This window comes from Canis lupus, chromosome 4 (genome assembly GCF_003254725.2).
Source record: "Canis lupus dingo isolate Sandy chromosome 4, ASM325472v2, whole genome shotgun sequence".
NCBI lineage: Eukaryota > Metazoa > Chordata > Mammalia > Carnivora > Canidae > Canis > Canis lupus.
Genome location: NC_064246.1, coordinates 15,745,683 through 15,767,302, shown reverse-complemented (window position 1 = coordinate 15,767,302; position 21,620 = coordinate 15,745,683). Strand labels below are relative to the sequence as shown.

The following is a 21,620-nucleotide window of genomic DNA, read 5'->3' as shown; positions in this document are numbered from 1 at the left end:
CTCATGTTGCCTACTCTATTCCTCAGACGTTAGCTATGGTAGCATTTGGAGAATTAGAAGAAATAGGTATCTGTGGGTTTATTTAACACATATACTGTATTTTGGGGGAAGGAGAATTAATTTAGCCAAGAAAAGAAACGTTTTGATGCCCTTACCCATCAAATATACTGACTTTCTGCCAAATGAATGTGATCACAGGCCAAGGGTGAGCTTTCCAATCAGAAAACCAGCAAAGGACAAGATGACACCAGGCTCGTTTTATAGGTTTTGTGTTTGATTAATAGCACTGTAGGAGATTTAAAAAGAAAAGAGATTGTACTGAAATGATGTCATCTACTTATAGAAAAACTACATTTCAACATGCTTATAGTAATACCAAGGTTACAGTTGACAAAATATATTCCAGCCTTAGCAAAGAAAATTCATCATCTTCATTCTTTAATTACTTTACTTTTGCAATCAAATATGGAAGTTAGTCTATTTCATGTTTGTGAAAAATTTCTGTAAATGGTTATAATTACCTATCATTTCATTTGATGCAAAGGAAGTTTTCAAATAAAAAAGTGACTTCACTATATTCATTAATTCTTTAACTTTTGTCTGTGAATTTATTGCAAGGCTACTATGAGCTAGGCACTATGCTATGGAAAGTAAGACAGCCCCTGCTGTCTCTACCCTTACAGACATCACAAAGTGGAAAGGGGTGGGAAGAGAAGGGACAATAAATGAGTCAAAAATCTAATAAAAACACAGAGGTTATTATTTTGTTTTTTAAAAATATTTTATCTACTTATTTGAGAGAGAGAGTGTGTGTGTGTATAAGCTGTGGGAGAAGCAGAGGGAGAGGGACAAAGCAGACTCCACATTGAGCATAGAGCTGACATGGAGCTCCATCCTACAACCCTGAGATTATGACATGAGCCAAAACCAAGAGTCAGACACTCAACTGAGTTGAGCTACCCAGGCACACCAAAACAGAGATTATTAATGAAGTACAATGAAGAAAATAAACATGGATTGTAGAAGAGAATAATGGTAAGTCTTCTTACATGGTGGGATCAGGGAAGTCCTTGCTGAAAATGTGACACCTCAGCCAAGACCTAAGTGATGAGAAGACAGTGCTATTGAAAGTCAAGGCAAGAGTTATTTATGCTGAAAGAACTACACGGGCAAAGGTCCCAAAGCAGAAAAAAGCTTTAGTAACTGACAGAAGGGCAGATGACTTGCCCTCTCTAGAAGCAAGAGAGACAGCGGCATGTGGCTTAAAGAATCACAGGGGAATATCATTTTTAGAGCCTTTGGGCCATGCATGATAAGGGGTTTGAATTTTTATCCTGATGTCAAACATTAGAGGTATTTAAGCAGATGTTGACACATTCTGATATAGGTTCAGAGTATGTGTGTGTATATGTGTATTTGATTTTATCTTTTACTGAGAAAAATTCAAGTTTCTTACAATAAGTGTGAAATATCATAGAGATATCAACATCGGTATGACTCAACTGTAAATAAGATTTTCTTTTGTGCTTGATTTAATCCTTAACTATTTGTGGAATTCTTAAGTCAGGCTGATGCAACACTAGCGAAGGAGAACAGAGATGTAGCACAGAGGCTACCAAGAGAATAATCTAGGAAAAGGGCATCTGGACTTTTCTGGACTGGTTTGGAGATTTAGGTCTAGACTGAAGTGACATTCTGAAAGTTTGGTCCCATATTGCAAAGCCATTCCAGGGCTCTCAGCCTTTTCAAGTCACTTACTTTTCAGGATATCTTTCGTTATTAGCATGGAGAGATGTAGAGTCATAGAAACATATCATCTCAAGGTTAGAAAGAAACCTAAAACAGTGTTTTTCAAACACAGGATCACCCTGAGATCTTGTTAAAAAGTGGTTTGATTAAAGCAGGGCATGAAATTCTACACTACTAAGATAGCTTCCAGGTGGACTAGTACACTCTGAGTAGAAAAGCAGGCTATTTTGTTCAGCTCCTTCTTGGCTTCAAACCTGAGTCCTCTAGACTAAGCTCCGTGATCTCTTATAGCTCTCACCACATGATCCTCTGTTGTATCAAATACATATTGAGCATGTAGTTGATGCTCAATACATTTTCAATAACGATGTCAGTGAATGGATGAGGGGATGAATGAACGTCTCCAACCCATGTTTACCAGCCTCTGATGAAAACCTCACAATCTCAGGATTATCAACTGAGGAAGCCTTTTTTTTTTTTTTTTTTGATCAGTTCTGATCATTGAAAATTCCTTATTTCAACTGAGCCAATGTCTGTTTCTCTGTGGTTGAAATCATTGATCCTAGATTTGTCCTTTGAGGAAACACGTGGCAGCCTTCTTTTTTGACACAATCTGGTCTGGGAGTTGCTTAGTGAACAAGAAAAAAAATCATTTAAAATAAAAATCATATTCTAAAAAGATACATCAAACATTTGCTTTTAACTTACACGTATGAAAATATATTCATTCACTCGTCTTCTGTGTAGATGCAAGGCTGGCAAAATGGGCCCTTTGATGATCTTTATCAGCTTATGCTATCTGTCAGCATAAACCACACCTATAATAACACATCAAGCACATGTGGAACAATGGTAGAAAGAGAAGAATGTGCATTGAGGGGGAGAAACACAAACCTGCCTGGGAGCAATCTGCAATGATGAGGCTCATTCCTAGCAAAGGCATTGTGTTGGATGAGGTAGAGCCAAAGAAGTCTGGAAGCAGTAGCTGCACAGCCATGTAGCAGAGATCTCCTTTTACTTATACCAAGCCAAGGTGATTTATTACCTGCATCAAGTGAAGATAGCACTTGTGGTGTTTTCAGATGGTCTTACCTATATCATAAATACTAATCAAAATATAAAAATAATTTTGAAGCTCCTAAAAAAGCAGGCTAGTATAAAGTATATGGTTGTCAGTTTTCCTTTCATTTAATAAGACACTTCAAGATTTACCAATTAATGGAATTCTCAGACACTTCTTTGTTTTTGTTTTTTTTTTTAATTTTTTATTTATTTATGATAGTCACACACACAGAGAGAGAGAGAGAGAGGCAGAGACACAGGCAGAGGGAGAAGCAGGCTCCATGCACGGGGAGCCCGACGTGGGATTCGATCCCGGGTCTCCAGGATCGCGCCCTGGGCCAAAGGCAGGCGCCAAACCGCTGCGCCACCCAGGGATCCCTCAGACACTTCTTTGATCTCCATTTTGTGAACCAATTTATCTCTGTCCAATAAGTTGATTTTCTTTTCTTTTTTCTAAAAATTTTAAATTTTTATTTATTTGAGAGAGAGGGAGAGAATGCACACATGGGTAGAAGGAAAGGGGGGGGCGAGAAGCAGGCTCCCTGTTGAGCAGGGTACCCTACATGGGGCTTCATCCCAGGACCCAAAGACCATGACCCAAGCCCAAGGCACTCCTGTTAAATGGATTTTCATTTATTGTATGAGTTTCATTACATTTTCTAATAAATTAAGTGGTTTTACCATGTCTCTTTTCCTTGAATTTTGGATCATGTTTTCCTTCAATGATTCTTCAAAGAGGCCTTCTGTTAACACTTAATTTAAAATTTAAAGACTGAGAATAGTATGTATTTGTTCTTAAAATACAAAGACATATTTTATTTATAGGCAGCACCTAGCCTGAAATACTCATCGTCACATTAAGAATTGAACAAGGTCTTATATTTTTTCAGTAAGTGTGGCTTCACATTCATTATCTTGCTTAAGTCTCAAGGCAACTGTGGGAGGTCGGTGGTATCGCTTCTGTTTTGAAAAGACAAAGTGAAGCTCAGAAGTGGTCAGGGTCTTGTAATGTACTACAGGCCACCCAGTGGGATAGCATATAGGGTGGGAAGGATCCAGCCTTGTGATTCTTTGGGTCTTCTTTTAAATCTTACAATTGTATAAACTGAGGCCAAAGGGCAATAAATGGGGCTTCTGCCATTTTACTGTATGGTTCTGCGATGCTCAAATGTATTGGCAGGTTCAAATAATGTTATTCACTTGAGCTAAAGACTCTTCCTCTTCCTCTTTTGAAAGAGTGCAAGAGTTCCAAGATGAAAGTGAAATCAAATTATTTGGAAAGTCTTTTGCTCATCAGTTAGTTTGTTTTAGAACTTTATAATATATCTGAAGGTAGTTCTAGATAATAGTTCACAGAGTTTTGAAGTTTTGAAACTAGAATTGAAAATCTCTAGCTGATGTTGATTTAGCTGTGGGGAATGGCATCATTGAAGCATGGCATCATTAGCGGTTTATGTAAATAATCATCTCCTTATTGTGTTAGAGCAGAGTATACATTAAAAGTTTAAGAGGCTATTTAAAAAGTAAACTACATTACACATTTTTACCTAAACCTGTGAATAAATACAGAGACCACAAACAGGGGGGAAAAAAGTATTTTCAGCAACTCTGAATCATACTCTGATTCGGATCAGTCCTTGGTAAAAACTTTAATGACCTTTCTTAACATTCAAGCTAGGAAATTTAAAATCCAAAGGGAAAAATGTAAGAGCAATCCTCTGAATCATTTAGTATAAATTTGGTTTAAATTTATTCTACCCAAGGGAAGTTTCATTATTAACATGGTCAAAAGAACTGGTCCTAGTTTCAGACCTTTTCTATTTATGAAGAACATTTCTCATATTTTTGTTATAAGAAAAATATAATTTCTAATTGTATACATAATGTCCAGAGAGATAATTCAGCCATCAATGTCTTTTTTTTAATTCCAAATAAAGAGTAGAAGAAGAAAAGCCTAAAAGATTAGTGTTTTACCAGAAGCTTTTAGGTTCCTCTGTCAGCTACCTTGCATGTTATTGTCTCTGTAAGGCTGTCATACTTGGGGAGTTTTTCATGACTCAGATGACTTTCTTCTTGGTCAAGATGACCTTCTGGCCCTACGCTCCTCAAAACAATAAGCATAAATGTATATGCCTCTAAATATTTTTTAAAAGAAGTCACTGTTTATGCTTGACTGAAGACCTACATTTATCATCATTTTCATTTGGTTTCTTTGTCATACACACTCAGAACTCGTCTTTTTGCCTCACAATGCTATATATTGATTCCCACCCTTATTCCTCACTGCATCAGTGGTTTCTATCACCTGGGAGGTTTCGGATTGGCTTGTTTAAAAGGTTGACATTGGAAATGATATCTATGCATGTATTCTCATCATACACTGTTAACTGTAAGGTAAAAATAAATTACAATGGCTATGGTAATGTGTAAACTATAATTAAATGTACTTCCATTTTCTAAGATCACATATTTGCACTGGAGTGATTCTAACTAAGCAGAATGAGTCTACAGTGCCCATGTTCAAGTCAAAATGAGAGTAAAAGAAAAAGGACGATGTAAATATTGGTGGCACTTTGTTTAAGGCTCTTTGGCTAAACTGGGAAGGAGGTGGACTCTTCTCTGATACCCACACCTCAGGTGCTCACTGGTGTGGACCTGTCTCCTGGCTTCCTGGGACACCTACCACACTGCTTGTTGGAGAGAAAATGCAAAGGAGAAAACTCCAAAAGTGGAAATGAAGCTCACAGTCAGAAGACTCTTGCTTCATTCAAGTAGAGGTAACTTAGTTGAGAGTTGTGGGGGTAATGGTGGTGATAAAGGTGGTAGAGATGGGAAAGAGTGAAGAATTTGGGATAGATTTTGGAGAATTAATAAAATTTAAGGGTTGAGGAAAAGGAGGAATCAAGGCTATTCTTTAGGTATTTGCCTGAGCCGCTGAGTGGGTAGTGGTAGTGGGTAACATTTACTAAGATTGAAAGGAACAGGTTTGAATATTAAAGGGGTGAAAATGGGCAGCCCGGGTGGCTCTGTGGTTTAGCGCCGCCTTCTGCCCAGGGCGTGATCCTGGAGACCTGGGATCCTGAACGAGTCCCACGTCAGGCTCCCTGCATGGACCCTGCTTCTCCCTCTGCCTGTATCTCAGCTTCTCTCTCTCTCTCTGTGTCTCTCATGAATAAATAAATAAAATCTTAAACATAAATAAATAAAGGGGTGAAAATTAAGAGTTCTGTTTCAGACATGACATACTTCAGATACCTGTTAGCCATCCAACTAGAGGTGAGAGTTGGCATTTGGGGCTGGGAAGTCTGATATTTTGAGCATTTAGCCCTCTAAGCATCAACTCAAATATTTTGATATAAGATGTTCCCATGGCATGATGGCTCTGAGAGAGTTGAGATATCAGGTAGGGGAGAAGAGTTTCTCACACATGAGTGCTGGAAATAGAGACATCACAGCTGATATTTCCCACTGCTGGCTGTGCCTACTTGCCTTTAAATCACATGACACTTTATCACTTTGGCTTGGAATTTTTAGGGTTGATCAGCCTGGTTTCAGAGGGTGGAGCACACCCAGATGGACCACTCAGCCCTTTCTGATTGAGGTTCTGAGTTCTGTGTAAATATTCTTGGAGGGTTTGGATTTTCCATATTTAATCTCTTTTAGGTATCATGGCATTTCCCCTTGTCTGGAGGAAGATAAGAAGAGATGTCAGACCTCTCTCACTACACATGTTTGATTCTTACTTACTCACTTACTTATTTATTTATATTTTAGTAGGCTCTATACCCAAGTGGAACTCAAACTCACAATAAGAGCAAGAGTCACATGCTCTACCTACTGAGTCAGTCAGATCCATGATAATCTAAATGGCTGGAATTCACACATCAGCCAACTACTACTCCTCCAGGATGGACTGCAATGATCTTCACCTCCCTGTATTTGTGTCTTTGTGTAACATCATTCTATATTTAACCAGGGCTGAGCACTACTCTGAGTTATTAATAGGCGAAGATGAGTAATTTCTAAGACTGGGTCATAGTGCCATTGCAGCTTCCACCTTGTTCTCTTAGAGTGTTCACTCTGGGAGAAGCCAGTTGCCATCTTCTAAGGACACTCAAGTGGCCCTGGAGATTCAAGTGGGAAGTAACTGAGGTCTTCCCTCAATAGGCAGCATCACTTTGCCAGCCATCTGAGCCAGTCCCCTTCTATTGGAAGTGGGTCCTCCAGCCTCAGTCAAGCCTTCACAAGGCTTCAGCTGACATCCAACCTCAACCTCTTGAGAGACCCCAAGTCAGAACCAGTCCAAGATGCTCTAGAATTTCTGACCCAGGGAAAATGAAAGATAATATTATTACTATTTTAAGTTTTGGGGTGACTCAGTAATAGATGACATCCATCTTGTCCTTAAAAAGATAGCATTGTTGTTACAAACAACTTTATGAATAGAACTTTCTACTTTGTGATGTTACAAACATTGAAATAAAATTCACCTGTGAGTTTTCCAGGAGAGAAACAAGGACACAATCAACTCACAGACTTTCTTAAATTCCAAGCTCCACACTAAGAAGTCAATAAAGCAGAAGTTGTGATCATTTGTGGATAAAGAAGCCAAATAACCTAAATATAAATTGTGGTGTTTTAGGAACTCAGCCTACATGACAAAGCACAAAAATATTTTGGATCTTTTGTTTTTATGTCACAAACAGTTCCAAAGTTCAGAGGAAGGAACTCTGGTGTTTCCTTTATACAAAGCAGACTGAGCTGTGCTATTTAATTTATCTAAGAATGGGAAGTTATGGGATTTTGAATTCTGGGTATCATTTAGAACTCTTTATAGCAAATACCTCCTAGGGATCTAACTTCTAATCAAAACCTGCCAGAAAGTAAGTTTGGCTTTTTTTTTTCCTTGTTTTTGTTTTCTGGAAATTTTTCCACTTTTTTTTGGGGGGGGGGGGTATGTGGAAGATTACAGATTTTTATTCTTTGTATTTCTTTCAAGTTATTACATTCAACATGTTTCGCTTTTGTGACCATTAAATCATTAAAAAAAAAATAAACCCCTGAAATAATTCCTTAAACTAAGCAAAATGCTAAACAGCTAAATGAAATGTTACCCCCAGCCCAAAAATACATTATTCCAATGAGATATTACACTTTTCTTAAATCTACTGAACTTTCCCACCTTTAACAAGAAACTGAACTAGTAGATTTTGTTAAATCATAAGTTCATTTTCTGTGCAACTACCCCGAACTTAAAATGTTACACTCTGCTGTTTTTAACAGGTGGAAGCACTTTCTTATCTCCAACATAGTGTCTAAGTGGCTAAACACAGACAATCCTGTACCATTTTAATCAGTTTCAAGTTTATTTGGCATTTATCAACTCATTTGAATCTTAAAACCACCCTGTGGGGGGGCAGCTCATCCCATTTAAGAGATAAGAAAACTGAGGTGCAGAGAGGTTATTCACCAGCCTCATCTCCTTGAACAATTCCTTAAGTTACTTTATCTCTGAGAAGCGAGTGGGTTGGACTGTTTTCTGAAGTGCCTTCCAGTCTTAAATTTCCTTTATTCCACGCAATTTGGCAGGATCAAGTCAGTGTGTGAGCTACGAAAGCACAGACGTGGAGTTAGGTGGCCTGGATCTTTGTTCTACAGTTTGCTGGCCTTGCACACTTAGAGGAATCAATGAAACTCCCCAAATCTCAGTAGCCTTGTTCATAAAAGGGAGCTAACAAGATATACCAAATAGGATTATTTTGCATGCCAAATGAAAAGAAACATGTAAGTCATTTATTTGCTCTGGAAACTTGATCTAGTTACTCTCCCTGGACCCCAGGTTCCCAGATATAAAATACAGATAACAGGCAGGAAGCAAGTGCACTTCTGGTAAAATACAGGGGATGCTGTGATGTGCTAGCTGGTTTCCCTTCAGGACTGCAGCTGCCTGGGGTTTGTGGGCTCATGGTGCTCATCTAAGTCCCTCTGGAGAATTGCTTGCTGCTGAAAGCAGCTGCCTCATCTGAGGTCATGTCCCCTTCCCAGGAAGCAGCTCGTATCCAATGACTGTCAATTCAAGGCTCCAAAGGACATGCCCTCTTGCCTTGATTGGGGAAAATATGAAGGACTATCCCAACTGCAGAGCAACTTGTGAGGTCGGCCAAGCCCCCTGTTACAGTGCAGAGTGGTCCAATTTCTCTGTGGGCCCAGGGCCGTTTCCTTCCACGCCCTCACAGAGGCTGTTTCTGAGAGCACCCGCCCCCAGAAGATTCTTGCTTGTAAATTTCCATCTTAGACTCTGTTTTCTGGGAACCCAACCATCATGTAGTAACATGACGATAGTGAGATAACAGATAAGAAAGTGCTTTGAAAACTGTAAAGTTATCAGCAACAGTGGATACCACTTACCATAGCATAAGAAGGTTTATCTAGAAAATATTGCACTGGTGTGTTTTTTCATTCCTCCCATAAATTGTGTTCCTCTGCAGCCATCCTGTCATTGTGACCCCAGAGAAGAGAAAGGGCAAATATCTTTTTGCACACAAGTAAGATATGACATTAGGGTAGCACCTTTCTGCCCAGAAGGGAGAGTTTAGGGCAAGTTTCAGTCTGTGGAGAGGAGAGGAGAGAGAAAAGGAGGGATTAGGGAGGGGAGGTTGAATGCTGGTATCCACAATTTACCCCTCTTAGGGTAAAGTCTGCGTAGGGAGGTGAAAGAAACAATAAAGACTTTCAGGTAAGGCTGAGAACCTTGCAGCTACTGGCTTTCTCTTCCGGGAACAGGCAGAGGGAAGGTGCACAAAAAGAGGTACTGCATTAGCACTGGGTGGCCTAGAAGCCATGGATGGCTTTGCACTGGCAGAAAGAGCCTAGTTCCTCATGCTCCACATGTAGATGGTGGAAAACGGGCAATGCAGAAACTTAAGCATGTCCTTCTTTAGCCCCTAGCCGGGGAGAGGACAGGACATTGAGGATTTGGGCAGGCTAGCAGAAGCCTAGGGTTAGGAAGAGGAGAAATGAGCTCTGTAAGACTACCAAAGCATGAAGGCCTGCTGAACATACGACGAGCCGACTTCAGGGAGAAATCTTGATGAGATAATGCCAGTCTGCAAGATGGTTTGAAGATTGCACAGTAGTCAGGGAGGTAGAAAAAAATTGCTGCCTGTTGCATTACAGATATAAATGTTTTCCTTTAAATAGTAATTATTAAAAACATAAATTTATAAATAAGAGTAAATGACATATGGTTTGGTTTGTGGTCAGCTTGTGTTCTATGTTTTGCAGATGTTACTTTACATCCTATTCATTTTTTAAAAAGATTTTAAAAATTTGTTATTTATTCGAGAGACACAGAGTGCAAGAGAGAGAGCCGGGGGCATGGTGGCACCGAGGGGCAGAGGGAGAGGGAAAAGAAGACTCCCCACTGAGCAGGGAGCCCAAGGCACGGCTTAGTCCTAGAACCCCTGGGATCATGACACCAGCTGAAGGCAGATGCTTAACCAACTGAGCCACCCAGGCTCCCCTCTTTAAACATATTTTATTTATTTGAGAGAGAGACAGGGAGAACACACAAGTGGCGGTTGCGGCAGAGGGAGCGAGACAAGCAGACTTCCAGTGAGTGAGGAGCCTGAATTGGGGCCTGATCCCCGGACCCTGAGATCATGACCTGAGCTGAAGTCAGAAACTTAAGCAACTGAGTCACCCAGGTGCCCCACATCTTATTCATTTTTGAACAACATTAAAGCTTTGGACTTGCTATGTTCTAGTATCTAATGTAGTCTTTATTTGTAGCTCTGATAGCTTTCATTTTCTGGAACTATCAAATTTTGCTGTCTGTTGTATCCTGTGGGAAGTTTAGTAGAACACATCATAAGTGATATAGAAGTTACGACTTGTCATTTTCATTGTAAGCTCTAGTTTCTTTTCTTTTTTAAAGATTTTATTTATTTATTCATGAGACACACAGAGAGAGAGAGAGAGAGAGAGAGAGAGAAGCAGAGACACAGGCAGAGGGAGAAGCAGGCTCCACACAGGGAGCCCGACAAGGGGACTCGATCCCAGGTCTCCAGGATCACGCCCTGGGCTGAAGGCGGCGCTAAACCGCTGAGCCACCCAGGCTGCCCAAAGCTCTAGTTTTTAATTGTTTATGCATAGCCGTGGTTTTGCCTCACATTGGGCTGAAAGTTGATAGAATTTCAGGTAGCCTTGGTGAATGCTGACTTAGATTCATTATGTACATCAGAATCTTGGTTTCTATAAGAGCATGTGGCAAAATTTGTAATCTTTTATATCTAAAAAATGTAGTTTCTTTAGTATAAATTAAGTTGGTCTATATGCATCTGCCTACTAGATTATGTTTTTTGAAAACTTAGATTTCAAAAATAATTACTTATGTGCACTTTGAATCATTTAGATATAATTGGAACATGAGCTGAGAATGTGATGCTTTGCTTTCTATGACTTATACCCTCTAATTGAAAGCCTAAGAGAATAATGTAGTGTGTAAAATGAAAGATGGCCAACATGCAGATTTTTCCTAATTGTATTAAGTAAAATAATTTGAGTGCTTATCTAATGAACTCTAAGTGATTCTCTAATAAATCAATAGACAAGAGATGTCTTTCATTTATAAATGTGTTAATATTTTCTCAAGGAATGAGGACTTCCAGTCATTAAAATAGTTAATTTCCCCAGCATCCAGAATGATAACTATGTCGTTCTAAGATCATTTTTGTGTAATGATATGTGTACCCAAAAAGTTTTATCTAACAGAAGTGGTTCAAAATAATTTGGGGGAAAGTGAGGATGGTGTTGATTCTGTTCCTCTAACAAAACCTTAAACATATCGTAATACTAATATAGATGTAATCTGATTTCATTGATTTTTGAGTGTTGGGCTTTTAAAACTTAAATGATTAAATACATGATCACTAATGTCTCCATTATCTTGTTTAGATATGCTGATGCAGTTTTAATAAGGCTTAATGATTTTAAAAGATCAACTTTCTTTGCTATTGTTCTCAAAATCTAGTCTTGACGTGATTTTTTTTTTAACACACAGCAATTTTTATGAACTACTATGAAAAGTCCATACTTGACAGATTGGGAAAAAAACAGTAATTTGTGATGCTAAAATGTCAGTGTATTGATAATAAAAAGCAAAAATATTATACTGGTATTTACAGAATCATAAAATAATTTCTTAACAAGCCTTTAATGTAGGGCAGATTTTGTATCTGGTTTTAGGCCATGATGTAGAAAGCAGCTAATTATAATTGCCTTAAATTATCTCTCCCAATGTAGCAGAACAAAAGTTAATAGTTGCATTTATGATTTTTAGATGAAGTTATCTATTAAGTTCATTATTAAGCTATTTTATTTAAAACAAAGCAGGGACATACATTGAAAAGGGGTTATGTCTACAGAGGACTTTTTAAAATGTGTTATATTTCTGAAAGGTAAGCACACATTTTCAATCCACACTTAAATAACAGTTAAGGAAATAAAACAAACAAATGAAAAATTGTAATAAAGTGCAAGCTATCAAACTGAACCACTTGGGTGGTCTTGACACATACTTTTAGTTGAATATAAACTTCAATGTAGTAATTCTTGAAGTATAATTTTTATTTAATATATGCATCTGAGAATTAAAAGAATGCATATATATACATAGACTAAATATGGCCAGAATGTACTCCAAATGTTAATAGGAGTTTTTGCCTCAAGGCAATTGATTTTTATTTCCTTTTCTATATTTTCATATTTTCAAAATTTTTTACATTGAGTGTATTACTTTTTGGTTCAGAAAATGAACCAGTAAAGGCTAACAAAGAATTTAAGAATGACTCTCTGGTTCTACTGGTAAAAATGATCTTTAATAAGAAGACTGTAAACAGCCAAGCGGAGACTACAGAGCCTGACATGCGATGGTGTGAGTCTGGAATCTAGTAATAGAATTTAAGGAGAGCTAGTGAAGGATTTGTGTCTGGCAAAGATCACTCTGGGTACAGTGTGAAGCATGGATTAGAAGGGAGAAAATGAGAGGCACCAAATCCACTTAGTAGGCAGATGTGAGGATCTGAAGGAAAAATTATGAAATCTTTTTTTTTTAAATAAAGATTTTATTTATTTACTCATGAGAGACACACACACACACAGAGGCAGAGACACAGGCAGAGGGAGAAGCAGGCTTTATGCAGGGAGCCTGACGTGGGACTCGATCCTGGGACTCTAGGATCACGCCCTGAGCCGAAGGCAGACGCTTAACCACTGAGCCACCAAGGAGTCCCTGAAGTCTTGTTTTTTATATTGAAACACAAACCTGGTACTTTCTCAGATCTCTGCCTTCTTCCTCTCTCTCTCTCTCTAGGTCAGAGCTTCACCTGTGCCAAGGTGCTGCTCTACTTTTGAAATCCAATGAAGTAGCACGTGTTGGGCATGAGAGCCCACCACCTGGGAGCCACCAAGTGGCCAGATGATACGACCTGGGAGAAGTTTAGGGGTGTTCAGCTCTCTAGGGATAAACTTTCACCACTGACAAATGGAGCCAGGGGAGAGGTCAGCAGATACCTCCTCCTCTCTTGTAGATGAGTCTGAGATGTAGTTTCTCCTTGTAGCTCTTCTAGAAAAATCTAAGTCTCATGCCTGTTGGGAGACTGTTGTGTCGTTACACAACAGTAATCAGTGTGGTAACACAGTGCATTGCACTGGGTCACATCTTTCCTTGCCTCGTTGCCTCTCTCACTGTCACCATTCTGGGCCGGTGCCTCCTCAACAGAGTGCCTCACACGCTGCTCTCTACAGTAGCTGGGCTTCACCTGCCTTTACCAGCACAGTGGTGGGGGAGTGAGCAGAGCGGAGGACAAAAATATGAGAGATATTTGAAGGTAGTATTGACACCAGTATGGTGCCTGACCTCATTTTGGGAGCAAGGGACAAAATTGTATTTGAGATGACTCCCAGGTTTTCAACTTGGACAACCAGGTAGCTAATACTAGGACAATTCCTAGTAGTAATTCCTACTATTCCTAGTATTATCCATACTAAACCCTCGGTCAATATTGAAAGAAGGATGGTACCATAACTAAGGCAAAGACTACAGAGGTATGTTTACTAATGTATCACATGTAGAGTAACCTGAAGGAGATTTTACCAGACATGAGTAAGGGGTGTTTCCAATCCTTTCTTAAGAGACCCTGTAGGGCTCCCTGGGTGGCTCAGTGGTTTAGGGCCTGCCTTCGTCCCAGGGCGTGACCCTGGAGTCCTGGGATCAAATCCCATGTTGGGCTCCCTGCATGGAGCCTGCTTCTCTCTCTCTCTCTCTCTCTCTCTCTCTTTCTCGGTCTCTCATGAATAAATAAATTTTAAAAATCTTTTAAAAAAAAAGAAAAAAGAGACCCTGATGCAGGACATACAAAAGAGTGGCCAAGGCCCTGGGCAGAGGGGTGAAATGTTGAGCCCAGAGGAGTGCTGACAGACTGTCCACAGTTCAAATGGACTTTATTCTTGTCGAATCTGATGTGAGCCTAGTCTGTTCCAGATAATACAGCAGAGTTTAAACCATCTCAATTGTCCCTGATTCACAGAGCAAACAGGCACAATTAATATAGTGCTAAGTCCTAAAACTCTCAATTACAAGCTATTTCCGTTTTCATGAAAACCACAGAAAAACAGAGCTAAAGAGACTTCCAGAGATTATTCCCCTGGTTCAGGGATGATTTGGCACACACGTTTAGGAAAAGCACTGATTCTTATTTTCCTGCAGGACTAACACTCAACTACCAAATAACAATATCATGTTATAGAAAAGCTGGCCAAGAAAAGCTTAAAGAACCGAAGAGTAAGGAAGATCTTTTGTTCAAGTAAAATAGAGGGGATGACCCCCTGAAGGTACAGTTTCTTTTTTGTGAAGTTAGGAAAATTCTGGCCCAAATGGAATTTATGGCCAAGCTAAATGCTAGAGTAGAAAGTGGCAGTAAAATAACTATTGTGCCTGCTGCTAAAACTAAAATTACTAGTCTAAAAGTATAATGAAAACTCCAGTGCCATTCACAATAGAGCAATATCTTATACGAAAGTCACTGAGAAGGGGAAAATCAAGTGCAGGCAAACATTTTAAATACACTCTCGTGAGAAATACTCATACATAGTTTACATTGTTCCAGGCACTGCTCTAAGAACTTTTCAAATATTATTTATGTAATCTTTATAACAATCTTATTAAAGAAGTGTTGTTATTGGCCCTTTCCCAGATGGGGAAGCCGAGGCACTGAAAAGGTAAGTTGCCCAAGGTCACACGCTAGCCTGGTGGGTCGAGGGTTCAAACTCATTTCCCACCAGCTCTGCAGGGGCCCCACTGTGCAGACAGCATGTTTAAACTCCCAGCTCGGCACACTGATCGCACTATGAAAAGCACAGAGGAACTGAGAAGAGAGCAGGTTTGTCTCCCATCTCCTGTTTATTTCAGTACATACACTTGCTGAGTAAAATGGTAAACTAATCACCCACACTATTTACATTGCTTTTCTCTCTTTTCCGCTCCTCCCTTGACTGAAGTTTGATTCACATATTTATACACAGGTAGGATTAAACTCTATTCCTATGGTCCAGATAGATCCATCTTGGAGCAGGAGCCAATCAGGAGCAAGCTCATGAGATTGGGGAAGCGTGACATTTTCTGGAGTTTATACTAACTGAGGGATACCTTGTTTTCCAGGTCTGGAGACTCTTTATATTCATCCAGTCAGCAATTGTTTTTTTAGGTGCCTTTTATAAGACAGGCACTGTTTGAGCCTGGAGAGGCTTTGTGGAACAAGATTGGCTGAGCCTCTCCCCTCACGGAGCATGCATTCTAGAGGTGAGACAAACCCGAATCAAGTAAACAGGTAGACATTTAAGAGATTTGCTACGAACTATGAAAGGAGATAAACCAGGGTAATTGGCGAGTGAGTGGCTATGGCTATGCTGCATCTATACTAAAAGAGGTCCTCTCTTGGGTGACTCTTGCCCAGAGACCTGAAGGGATTCAGGGGAAGCCAGGTGGAAATCTGGGGTTAAAAACCAGGGAAAACAGCAAATGCAAAGACCCTGAGGTAGGAGTCTGCTTGACATTTTTTGAGGAACAGTGAGAAGGCTGGTATGACTTAGAGAGGAATGAACACAGAAGAGAGTGACAGAGTCGAATCCTACGGGCTGTCATCGGGAGTGTGGGTTTTATTCCAAATGTGATGTGATAGGAGACTGCTGGAGGACTTTGAACAGGAGAGTGAGCACATTTCATTTTTATTTTAAAAGGACTGCTGTGGCTGCTGCACAGAGAATGAAAGATAGGCTAAAGGAGTGGCCACAGGGATGACAATGAGGAGGCTACTGCAGTGGGTTTGCCAAGGAGCAGTGATGCTTGCACTAGTTGGTAGAACAGGAAGTGGTAAGAAGGGGTGGTGGGGTTTGCCATTTATCCACCTCCACAGCCAGGCACAGGTATAAACTAGAGCATCTGACAGGAACGGCAGATACACTGGATTCGGAGTGTGAGGGAGAAGGATCTAGGGTGATGGGAAGTGGGGGGAGCTGTGTTATTATGTGGAAACTATCTCAGGGAAGATGATGACAGAAAACTGTACGGGAGACATTTTGAGGTAAAATGGGATTAGAGCTGTGAACACTAGGGCCACTGACCTCCTTTCTCTGGGGACTTTCTTTAACAAAAGGGCATACTTTTTTCATCCAGTCCGAATCATGGACACCCTCTGTTTCAGCCCATTCTGCGGGGAAGTCAGAGCAGTCATAGCCAGAGGAAGAAATTTCTACCTTTTTTGCAGGCGGTAGAAAAACTTACTAAAGGATGGATCTGTGTATATAGAATGTATGCTGTGGATATACTATAATTACATATATTCGCTAAGGATGTACTATAAATACATATAGATGCTGAGGATATACTATAAATATATATGTATGCTGAGGATATACTATAAATACATATATAGGCTGTGGATGTACTACAAAAACATATATATGTGCCTCCTACATTTAAAATAGATACACCAGCTCAGTTGGAAGAACACGTATGCGACTCTTGGTCTCGGGGTTGTGAGTTTGAGCTCCATGTTGAGTGTAGAGATGACATAAAAATAAAATTTTTATACAAATAAAATAGATATGCCAGTGTGTGTATATGATGTAAATACACCCATTGTGTGCATAGAAATATGTTAGCATTTACCTGATTATAGGTACTTTACCTTGCTTCACAGTTCAGTACTGATTTGAGTTTCTGCATCACCTGCTCTCATCACCCAGGGATGATCATTCTCAAGCCCAAAGCCTCTCAAAATCCTTTCCTTCCCCCTGCAGGCCCTGGCATGCACAGGAAATACCACCTGGACACAGCAACCTTTAGAAACTAGAGGATGTTAGTGCAGGAAGGAAAAGGAAATCCATCTCCTTTACAGTGGAGGAAACTGAGCCTGAAGAATTTAAGACTCTCATGAATTCCAACAGCTGCCCTGTGTTCACAACAGCCTTGACTTTTTCAGACTTAGGTATTATGTGCATCTAAAATATCTCTAAGTAGCCACATTTCATGTGATACGGAGGATGCCCTAATCTGACTCCTCTCTAGCAAAGGGAGAAGGGAGATGTGCAGAAAAGGAAAAAGGAGTAAAGAAAGATGGATTTTGCACACGTTACCATCACCCCAGTGAAATTTCTCAAAGAAGAGTGATCCTCTCTGGAAAGTGGTTTTAACGAGAAACCCAGAAGTCAAATTCATGTTATAAGAAAGTCACATTATAAAGAAAGCTCATGTATCATTATCACCCTTTCACCTAATTTCCTCTAATTAGACTGAAAATTCTACCAGGGCCAGGATTTGGAGCTGTGACCAGAGGGTTGCGGGTTTGGTTCCGCAGGTGTAAAGACACGAGCCTTCCTTACAGGAGGCTACCTTTCCAACTGCCATTGCCCACAACTTTTATTTTGGTGATACACGGAGGCTGCTCTCATGGGCAGGGGTAATAAGAATACTGAGTTCTCCCTAAGCGTTGGGCTTTGTGTCAGAGCATTTGATTTGCACCCTCATTAGTCCTCTATCCTGACACCATCCGTGCGCTACAGGCACAGTCACACTGTAGAATGGTGAGACCGAGGCAGCAGGCATTGAGGGGGGGAGGAAGGTGCCACTGTTCACGGAGGTAAGCAGCGGAAGAGCTGTTATTTGGACACTGTACCCTGAGCACTTAAACGCCTGTATTCTTTTGATGGGTCTCAATGAAGCCGGGCAGACAATGAAGCTTGTCCAGTTTCAGCTGGTGACCAAAGGTGGCATCAGAGCTCACCCACGCGCTTTGCCCCACCGAGGGAGCCGTGCATACACTGGAGGCGGTGAACAGAGTTACTCACTTTGTTTCGGTGGAAAGTAGGTGACGACTGGGGCTGTCACAGGAACCAGGACCAACATCTTTCAACGTTTTCCTGTCGGTTGTGATTTTTATTTTAGGGCATCTTTTCCCTGTTTTTTCTAGATTGTCACAAAACATTTGCACAATGACCGGAGGCGTTGTGACACCCTGAGTTGAAAAAGTCTAAGGACAACTTGGATGAAGGAAAGCTTTGAAGTAGGGACACGGTCGGCCCTCACCTTGGTTAAATAAATCGAATGGAAGCGATTTGTCCAGATGGGAGCATCTCTCCGAACAGCCCCGCCGCCTGGCACCACTGCGGCTTGGCTAGACGGCTTGGCCCGAGCGCGCACATTCGAGGGCCGAGCTCACGGGTCGTGACAGGTCCGGGGGCTTGTGCGGCTCCTTCCCCGGGTTAGGGCCGCGGTGGGGGGAGGGGCGGGCAGACCCGGTGCAGGCCGCGCCGCGGGGAGAGCCTGCGTCTCGGGGCTACGGCACTGGGCCAAGGAGGGGGGAACCCCGGCCTCAGGGCCCGCCCGAGCCGCGTGCCCCCCCCGCCCCGCCCCGCCCCCGGGAAGCCAGCCTATCTGCCCCTCCCCCCCCGGGGTCTCAGGTCGTAAGATCCCAGCAGTGGGGCCGACGCGGGAGCCCAGCACCCCCAGCGCCCAACAGCCCCCGACCCCATCCCGCGCGCCTCTACCTCCATCCACCATCCCCACGCCCTCCCCTGACCCCCCACTGGGGCTCCCACTGCCCCCGCCGCGGCCGCAGCACCCGCCCCCCTGGGCCTCCTTCCCCCAACCGGCCGGCCCTTCCCGCGCCCCGGGGGGCGGCGGGGGGCGTCTCCCGGGCCTGGGCCCTGCCGTGTGGGCCGCGGGGAGGAGCCCGGCCGCGGAGGCCCCGCCCTTCGAGCCGCTCGCACATCTGGGGCTGGGGGTTAGCGTTCCAGGTGCGGCTGCCGGGCGGCCAGATGTGCGCGCCCGCGCCCCGGGCCCGGCGGCCGGCGAGTCTGCGCGACGCGTGGCCGGGCCGGGAGCTCTCCCTCCGAGGGACCTCGGCCCCGCTTCCCCGACGCGCCGCCAACCCGCGAGTTTCCAGCGCGTCCCCGCTGCCCCGCAGCCCTCGGAGCTGCTCAGATCCGCCGGGAAAGCAGAGCGGCCTTAGGTTTCCCCCCCGAAAACCCCCGTGTTTCGACCAAGCAGGCCTAGCTCTGGCCGCGGGACTCCAGGTGCGCAGCCAGCGAGCCAAACCGCAGGTGTGGGAGAGAAGTTGCAATAGGGTCGCCCCTGGGGCTTGCCCTAAAGCGCGCTTTGACCCGGTATGGATTGCGTTTTTGAAGGCGGAGGTCGTCTTCCACCTGGTACAGGCAGTTCAGGACGGGAGAAGAGCCAAGTGAACCCCGTGACTCAAACCCCTTGGAATGTGCCTGGAATAATAATGGGGACTTGAAAGGTTTTTCTGGCCGAGGTAGCTGGTGGAGCCGAGGCTCCCGCCGTTGGCGGCCGGCCGAGGGGGGCAGTATTGCCTTTTGCAGCGCTGCTGCATCTGCTAACTGGACAAAAATAGTCAGAGCATCTGGTTTAAATCAACCAAAAAGCATTTCTATCAGCTTAACCCACCCTTTTATGGAACCGACAGAGCAGGACAAGCCAGATATATTCCCGGTGCTCTTTTAACACTCCAGTCATAGCTAAACCCAATCACGTTTTACCGCTGGTGTTTGAGCGCCCTAACGCACAATTGTCGTTATTTTAATGTTGCAAATCAAACTTCCTTTTCTGAGGTTGTGTGTGGCCATGTGCTCAAGTATTTACATTTGCAAGCAACGCTCTGAATATGTTGCCTTTTATTTCTCTTTCTCTTTCGATTTATGTTGTTGAACGGTGAGGCCCTGGAATAGTAAAAAGTATCTGAGGCCAACAGATGGGTTGTTTACACTACTAAATATATAGCCGCATTTCTCTCCCTTAACGCCCCACTCAGAATTCCAAAGGCAAGTTGGAACAAAAGGAAAATGTGTCTGAGTGTAAAGAAGCGAGAATTTGTGCCAAGAATTACAGTCACAGGGTAAATAACCTTGTTTTCTCCTTCATCAGTGGCCGCTACCAAATCCCCGTTCTTGGAAGGTGGCCAACAGTCTGTCTGGTGGAGGGTGCTGCTAATTAGAGAGAGCCCATAAACCTCCCTGTCAAAGAGGGCATATGACCTTCCCTTCAAGTCTAAACAATAAAGCTGGCGGACTGCAGACGGCACTCCACGCTGGCTGCCCTGCGGGTTCCCTAAATAGGAACAGGATGAAGGCCAGGCTTAAGAGGTTACCATAGCTCTGCTCTCACACTTTGAGGAATCGGTCACTCCACTTCCCAGTATAACTTGTTTCAATTACTCTCTACAATCTATTTAGAGGAGAGCAGCTTGCGAGAGTGCTCATTGTCTAATCTAAATGAGGAAGCAATTATTACTTGCTGCAGTCTAATGGGCTCTGAGACTGTCGGGTCAAATATCAACCAGATCTCCTATAACTGTGCTTTGCACTTGGGAAGATACATCCTTTTAATGACAATTACTTATCCTTGCTTTTCTGAACCCTCTCCCATTGAGATTACAATATTAAGGAGCTCACCCCCCCCCCCCCCTCATGCTCCAGTGTCTTATTTTAGAATGTAAGTTATTGTCAGGTAAATACCACAACCTCTCTTGTATATTGGTTAATGTAAAATATTTTAAAAATTATTTTTTGCTTTCTTATAGGCATCTTCTCAAAATATAGCAAAATAGAATATCCCAAGTCTTCCCACCTTTGTCTCATTTACCTCCCTGGGAGCCCCCTGCAAGCTTTCATTTTATACAACATGTTGTGAACTATAAATAATACAGTCCCACTTTCCTAGAACATATGGAAACTGTCCTCTGCTATATATACTCTCTGTACTTGCTTTCAACTTAAAAAGATTGAATAAAGTTCATCTCCTATGTAAAAAGGCATTTGGCCTTTTTGGTGTGTTTTATTAGTTAAAACCCAATATGGAACAATGCATGAAAATTCTTGTGAACAGAGCACATAAAAGGTTTTATAAGGTGTGGTGTGAAGGGAGGAAGCCACAGAGCAAGTGCTGGTGGGAAAAGAGAGGAAGGAAGGAAAACACTTCCTGAGAGGATACTCTTCCCGTTTAAGCTACATCCTCTCTTCAAATCTCTTCCTGTTTGTCTTAGCCAATAATTGATAGTGAATTATATGTCTTAATTTTTCCTCTCCATTTGAAAAGCATCCTTTTTCTCTTCTTACTGAAGCTACTCTGAGTAAAAGCTCTTATTAACATCAAGGACTCAAAAACTTCATTCCATTTAGTCTTCTCAGAAATAATCTGAAATTTTTGTGTAATACATATATGCTAAGAGTAATTT

The 21,620-nt window shown here is 42.1% G+C and overlaps 1 long non-coding RNA gene across 1 annotated transcript in view; it reads left to right on the top strand.

The window, feature by feature from the left end:
• Positions 1 to 18,482, top strand: part of LOC118354507 (uncharacterized) — a 49,391-nt gene extending 30,909 nt beyond the window's left edge. Inside the window, exon 3 of the long non-coding RNA XR_004815109.1 lies at positions 18,339 to 18,482. This is a non-coding gene — a long non-coding RNA (uncharacterized LOC118354507). The remainder of the gene's footprint in view (positions 1 to 18,338) is intronic.
• The last annotated feature ends 3,138 nt before the right edge of the window (positions 18,483 to 21,620 follow it).